Below are 7064 nucleotides of genomic sequence, written 5' to 3'. Positions count from 1 at the left end.
AATTTCAGAACTCGGCAAGACATGGATTTCCCAAATGCTTGCCGACTACTGGCCAAAACGAATGGACGGATACTGTCCCAGTGAATATGAGCGAGCGCCAAAAGAGTAACGTCTGGGCATAATTCGCTGAAAAAAATAAAGATACATGCCAGCGTGATTATGAGAAGAAGAATCACTTTACATTATGAATGTAAAATTGACTTTTAAAAGGAACATGCTCAGCAATTCCTCTATCAACGCCATTCATTAGCTCTTCGTGCTCAGTTTTATTATGAGTAATTGTTCTAATAGAAGACTTTAAACATGTTAAAGCGTGAAATTATTTTGATAAAGTACAACATGATCGATTAGTTAGCAAAATTAATCGGGAGCCTGTATGATTAACAAAGTTCAGTTACGAATTCCATGTGAGATATGAAGCAGATTCCAGTGATGAATTTGGTCATTTGAAGTTTATAATTATGACTCCAAGAATTATTAATGTAGAAACTACCCTTTCTGGATATTTTACTGACAAGGAGTTTTCTCGACAAGGAGCATTCGATGCTAGTGGAGATGCAGAAGTCAATCTTAATAAAAAGAAGCTTGTAATATCAGATATTGACCTGTAAAATGTGCAACCACCTGGCTGATTAAATGTAATCGACATGAATATAAAAACAGTGCACAATGAGCACTGTTTTGGAACAATGAGCAAAATCAAAATAAACTAAGTCAAACAGTCAGACGTTAACAAATAGACTAATTTAAACTCATGTATGTCAGCAGCAGAAACCACTACTGGTAGGCTCTGCAACAGCTGCCCTCCAGCTCCATGGCAATAGTAACTGAAAGTGGTGTCTTACTGAAAGGGTGGAGGAGGAGGACATTAAGGGGGAAAAAAGTAAAGCAGAATCTTAAGACAAGCCGAGAAAATTCAAGTCAATTTGACATGCATGCTCGTTATGCAGGGCACATTAGAGAAAAGTGATAAATTTACGTTTCCAATACTGTCGAGGTATACTCTATTCTGTCTTTAAGCAATTGTTTCAAACGTTGATGTTGTTTAATGAAGAACTGTTGTAGGTGGTCAAACTCCTATGCAACCCTTTGACATAGGGTCAGTTAGACTCGAAACGTCAGCTCTTTTCTCTCCTTACAGATGCTGCCAGACCTGCTGAGATTTTCCAGTATTTTCTCTTTTGGATAGTCGAATAGATATTTCCACAACTCATTAAGAATTTAGTGGGTTGTACTGTCGGAGACAAAAGCAGTAAAAGAGCACTGGACAGTTGGTGGGGCAGTATGACATAATAATGTAGCATGGGGATCAGTGCTGGGATATAACTGCTCTGTGATATCAGAGGGTCAGTGCTTACGAGTGACACATTACTATCAGGAGGCAACATTGAAGTGTTGGGTGGGAGGACTGAAACAACATTCTGCCCAGTTGCAAGGGGAATGCAAAAGGATTGGTGCACTGAGATGCCAAAATAATGATCTTGTAGACCTCCCTTCATGGGATGAAATTTTCCAAGCCATTCTTTCGCTGAATAGCTGGCTTATATTCTAGCGTGGAATGATAAAGTTTACAAAAAAAGATTATCTTGGCATTGTCACAGAACTTCTTTTGGACATTTGCTGTACACAAATTATCTGTTCATTTTATTTTCAACAGATATGCCATTGAAAATGTAGTTAATTCGCTTTGGCACACTTTTGAATATCAACAGCCCATGATGAGTGCTCAAATTATCCATTTATCATGGCATGTCGAAAGGTAATAATTTGTTACCTGACTGCAAATATTATTGAATGGAGACATTCATAATGAAATGCGTGAAACGTCGACTCTCCTGCCCCTTGGATGATACCTGACTTGCTATGCTTTTCCAGAGCCACAATTTTCCAATCAGACTCTCCGGCATATATAGACCTCACTTTTTCCTTTTCCTCTCATGCCACTAACTTCCTTGTCTACAATTGTTTGCACAATATCATTTTGCTGTGTTTTTCGACTGAAACATTTTATAAACGTCAGACAAACAGTTAGCCTGCAGAGACTTGGTAAATATTGTATTTTCTGTCAGAATATTGAATACACTGAAAGTGAGGCATTAAAAATACATCAAAAAATCTTTAGCATACATTTCAAAAGAGAAGAATCAGATAAAATGTCTGTTATTCTAGATCTTGCATTTTTTTAGTTTTGAGAAGAAACAGCAACCGAAATCTGATACTAGTATTGTATTCAGCTCCTCTTTCATCAAATGATTGTAATTACATCAATAGGAAATAATAATGTGTTGTTAAACATTATTTAATATGCCACTGCCAGCAATGTGAAATTCTCAACATCAAAATCGATTACTCAACCTTTGAAAGTTCTTTGTATCCCAGACGTTTTATTTTGGCATCACAAATTTATCAGATCGAGAAGTGATCAGGTATGGTGTCTGCGAGCTGATCTTAATATGATGCATATATTCTTCTTTCTCACCTTACTGAAATTATTCTGTTTCTCCGTTCTCTCCTTGAGCTTCTAGTTATGATGCATGAAGTTAAGGGAATCAATCAAATGTCTGAAAATATTCTACCCTCAGCAGCTAAATTTTCGCTGAGTATAGATTTATTTTAACAAGAATTCTTCAACTAACGGACCTAAAATCTTTTGAGACAACATTTCAACGCCACTCCACAAATCTTCATTCATTTCGAAGCCAGACATTAACGATAAATTATAGTACTGATTTCAAATACTGCTGTAAAAATGTACATTGCATCGAAGCTTTTTGAAAAATTTCACTCATTGTCACTAATTTGAGGAGAACTATCACTTTCACTGAATGAAAAGCGTGTGATATTTCGCTGACAAATGAACTTTACTTAGCAGAGTATGTGCCATGCAGTATACATCAGTTAATCATGATTGACAATTAACTGGCAGAACATTTTATAAAATTCAAGCTGTCATGTTTCCATTGTTCAGAAAAAAAGTAAATTGGCCATTTGCCATGCAAAAAGAGAAACAAAAGAAGAATATTATCTACATGGGGAGAAATTGCAGATTTCTGATGTTCAGTAAGTTCTGAGTGTCTCATACTTGAATCGCCAATGTCAGTCTGCAGTTACAAGAAGCAATTTGGGAAGCGATTGCAAATGTATAACTGATGCTGAAGCGCATGGCATACAAAATTGAAATATTAAGCTTCATTCTGCAATGCATTGGTGTAACTGTATCAAATGTGTTGTGCACAACGTTGCACGTCTTCTTAAAGAATGATCCAAAAGTGTTGGAGACTGTTCTGAGAAGAATCACTAGATCAACGAAATGAGGGAAGGTATAAGGTGGGTTGTCTTATAAGGAAAGATTGGACAGGCTCGAACTGTAACCACATCGTTTTAGAGTCCATTTTCTTGTAAATTAAATTATAAATTTAAATATAGATCCTCTGCGTTGCCCTTACTGCAATGACTTTGTTTCCGTAATGTATACAAATGAAAATGCTACTCAATTTGTGGCAGAATTATTGAGTCATGCAGCTCCAGGTTAACATTCCTGCTCTTGCAGTTTATACCTCCGATGATGAATGCAAAGTGCACGTATGCATGATTTAATTATCTTTCAATTTTCATTGCCACATAAAGGTATGGAGAGACCAGAATGATGTGGACGAATCAATTCATTCATAATCGAAGGCCCAGGTCACGTTCCTTTGGGTCGGTGCTCCTCTTCCACAAATGGAAAATGCGAAAAATAACACCTTAAATATCGACTATAAAGTTAAGCTCAAACTGGTGATCGCAAAGCTGTCATCATTTGTTTTAAAATGTTAGTTTTCCAATCATCTGCCAACTTACTGAATATCCGTCGTATGTGCAACTCATTACTACATACAACTGAAAATGAGCTGCAAATGTTGAACATTGTGGAAATGCTCATTTAACAAAAGACTAAACGAACACGAAATACTTAAGGCTTAAAACAGCACTACTTAAAACGTCTTCCTTGTTGAATTTTAATTCGTAGAAATGTTTTTTTTCAACTGTGGAATATTATTTTCCTAATCCTTTGCTTTTCTCCTATTCATGCATGCATTCTTAGTGCTAACTACAAATCAGAGGAGACTTATGGCAAATGCAACAGAAGCAAATCAATCTCTCAACGTCTTAATAGATTTGTCTGGAACTGGAGGATGGTGTCCTTACAAAACGGTGAAGTGATCTGCATTGTGATTGTGACAGGAGCATTAAGTTTGGCGACCACCACTGGAAACATTCTGGTCATTGTTTCTATCAAAATAAACAGACAATTACATACTACTAACAACTACTTTATTTTCAGCTTAGCCTGTGCTGATTTGGTCATTAGAGTATTCTCTCTGAACCTTTAGACCATTTACCATGTAAATGGATAATGGCCTTTGAGTCCAGTTTAATGTGATTTATGGCTTACTGTAGACTATGTTGTCAGTAACGCCTCTGTCCTGAGGCTCCTTATCATAAGCTTATCATAAGAAGTAATGTAAACTTCTTTGTTACAATGCCCTTATCTACCCAGTGAAAAGAACAACTAAGATGGCAGGGCTATTGGTTGCAACCGTTTGGGTGTTGTCTTTTTTCCTGTGGGCTCCTGCTGTTCTTTTCTGGCAGTTCATTGTAGGGAACCGGGTTTTCCAAGAGGCTGAGTGTCTTGTATTGTTCTTCTCAAATTCACCTTTCACTTTTGGTACTGTCAGAGTTGCCTTTTATATCCCAGTTACCATAACGACGATTTTATATGTGTACATATCTCGTGCGAGCAAGAATCGAATGAAGGACGATAGAAATTAATCTGAATTATGTAAGGCCACAGTTACTGCAAGTGTAGTGAATGGCATATTAATGAAATCAAACCACAGCAAAACAGCAAATACTTTTGACGATTTGCTGGAGGTCGCAACGAACATTGCCACAATAAGTAATGAAATGTCAGGTGTTAGCGGGTTTCAAAGAAAAGAGGGGGCACTTTTCAGGGAGTCTGACTTATCCTGCTTGGCATCATCAAATGCAAACAAGGAAGATGCTACACAAAAGAGCACTAACGACTTAATAGCACTCCACTATATCAGGTAAGGCAACTTGACACTCCCTTCAATAGATATTTGCAGCAAAATTCAAAAGAATGATGTCTGTGGCATCAAGGTGCGAACAGTATCAGAGTTAAACATCAGGAATAGGAATGACAGAAAGGCAGAACAATAAATAATTCTATTAATGTGACCACAACACATACTAAGAGGACAAAGGATGCGTTATTACGAGAAAAGAAGGTAACTAGGACCATTCTGGCTATTCTCCTGGCCTTCATAATTACATGAACTCCGTGCCATGTCATGGTTCTCATGGATACCTTCTGCTTAATCTGTGTCCCCAGCATAGTTTGGAACATCGGATACTGGCTCTGTTATATGAATAGCACCCTAAACCCTGCCTGCTACGCATTGTGTAATACGACTTTCAAGAAAACGTTCAAACATCTTCTCCTGCGTTAGTGCAAGAATATAAGTGCAACAAAATAAAATGTCAGTAATAATCACAATATAGCGAACACTTCTTTAAGTTACATCCAACAATGCAAGTTTTTTCAAGCTCATTTGGAAATGTTATGAGTCAAATTAAGATGCTTATATGCCATAATGTCAAAGATTTGAATTATATCAATCGAAATCGTAAAGTCTTTTCTGAAAAATGTCGATATTGAATATCGGAACATATGTAATGTAAACTGAAATGCCTTTGCCCAATGTTGTAACCATCATTGCATGTACTGTCGTATTCTGGTGTTGAAGAACGTTTCGATTTCGACTTAATTCATTATAAGTATTCAGTTGAGTCTCCAGTACATTGTATAACGACGAGTTATTGCTGTTTATCTCCATTGGCGTTGATTTCTTGCTCGTGGATTACTATGATGTTTACATTGCAGAGTTCGATCTCCCTTCTGTCTGGTGCAGCTCTGAACTGTATCCATACTTTATATGAAAATAACACATTTGCAACGGAATACATTGGCAGATCTGTTTCTTTCACTGGAGGAGGTAAGGAATCTTCCTTTAATCCTGTCAAATCAGGCAACAAGTCCATTTGGGCTGCTAACATGTCAAGTAATTCATACGTTTGAAAAAAAATGAAAGAAATGAATTATTTGTACTCTAAGCTTCACTGTCTCGTCTTGATAACTCTCGGAATTTGTATTCAAATCCTTGCTAATGACAATACAGCAAATGTCTGCCCCAAACAATTTCTCACGTGCATCTGTTTTAAAATCTTCCTCCAAATTATTTAGACTGGTACAATCCTGAGTTCAATTCTCACTGAACATGATGTATTTTTTTTTAAAAAAGCTTCATTAGAATGGGCAAGAATGCAGCCACGTCTCTGTGCATATAAAAAAATGAAAAATACCACCACTGCATATTATTTTAGAATGTTATTTCCATAATGCCTGCTCGGTGACTGGATGTGTTTGCCTGCATAAGTCAGCTGAGGACAGGAAGACTTTCGTGTTGTTTCTAGGATTAGCTCCCGATCATTACACATGAGGTGTATTGCTCTAATGTTGTCCAACTGCAAAACATAACTATCGAGTACCTGCAATGTAGATACGAAAACTTCACGGCTCAATAAGCAGAAACCAACATATCCAGGATCTTATTCTGATCAAGCTATTATCAATAGTACACTTACTTAAAACAGAATTGACATTGCATGAACTTAACAGTTGGACCCATGTTGGTGTTCGTTTTTCAGTTTCGATCATGACCCGTGATATTTCCACTAGTATGTAGCATGTCCAATTGAGGCTGAAGTAAACTAATTAACATAAACTCTCCAAACAAATGAAAATGGATGCATAGATTTACAAATAAGAACAAAATACAGTCATAAAACGCTTTCCAAGCATGTGTTGACCTTATTTTCAAACACTCATTCTCACAAGAAATCTGAACAAAAGTAAAATGATGCACATGCTGGAAATCTGAGCAAAAATAATAGGAAAAGCAAGATTTAAGGGTGAAAATACTCCACAGTGACAACAGTTA

The 7064-nt window shown here is 36.8% G+C and overlaps 1 pseudogene; it reads left to right on the top strand.

Annotated features, from left to right (window-relative positions):
- Nucleotides 1-4110: 4110 nt before the first annotated feature.
- On the top strand, nucleotides 4111-5094 carry LOC140455553 (muscarinic acetylcholine receptor M2-like; annotated as a pseudogene).
- Nucleotides 5095-7064: the final 1970 nt, after the last annotated feature.

This window comes from Chiloscyllium punctatum, chromosome 30 (assembly GCF_047496795.1).
Source record: "Chiloscyllium punctatum isolate Juve2018m chromosome 30, sChiPun1.3, whole genome shotgun sequence".
Taxonomy (NCBI): domain Eukaryota; kingdom Metazoa; phylum Chordata; class Chondrichthyes; order Orectolobiformes; family Hemiscylliidae; genus Chiloscyllium; species Chiloscyllium punctatum.
Note: the sequence above shows the minus strand (reverse complement) of the source record. Positions and strands in the feature narration are given on the sequence as shown.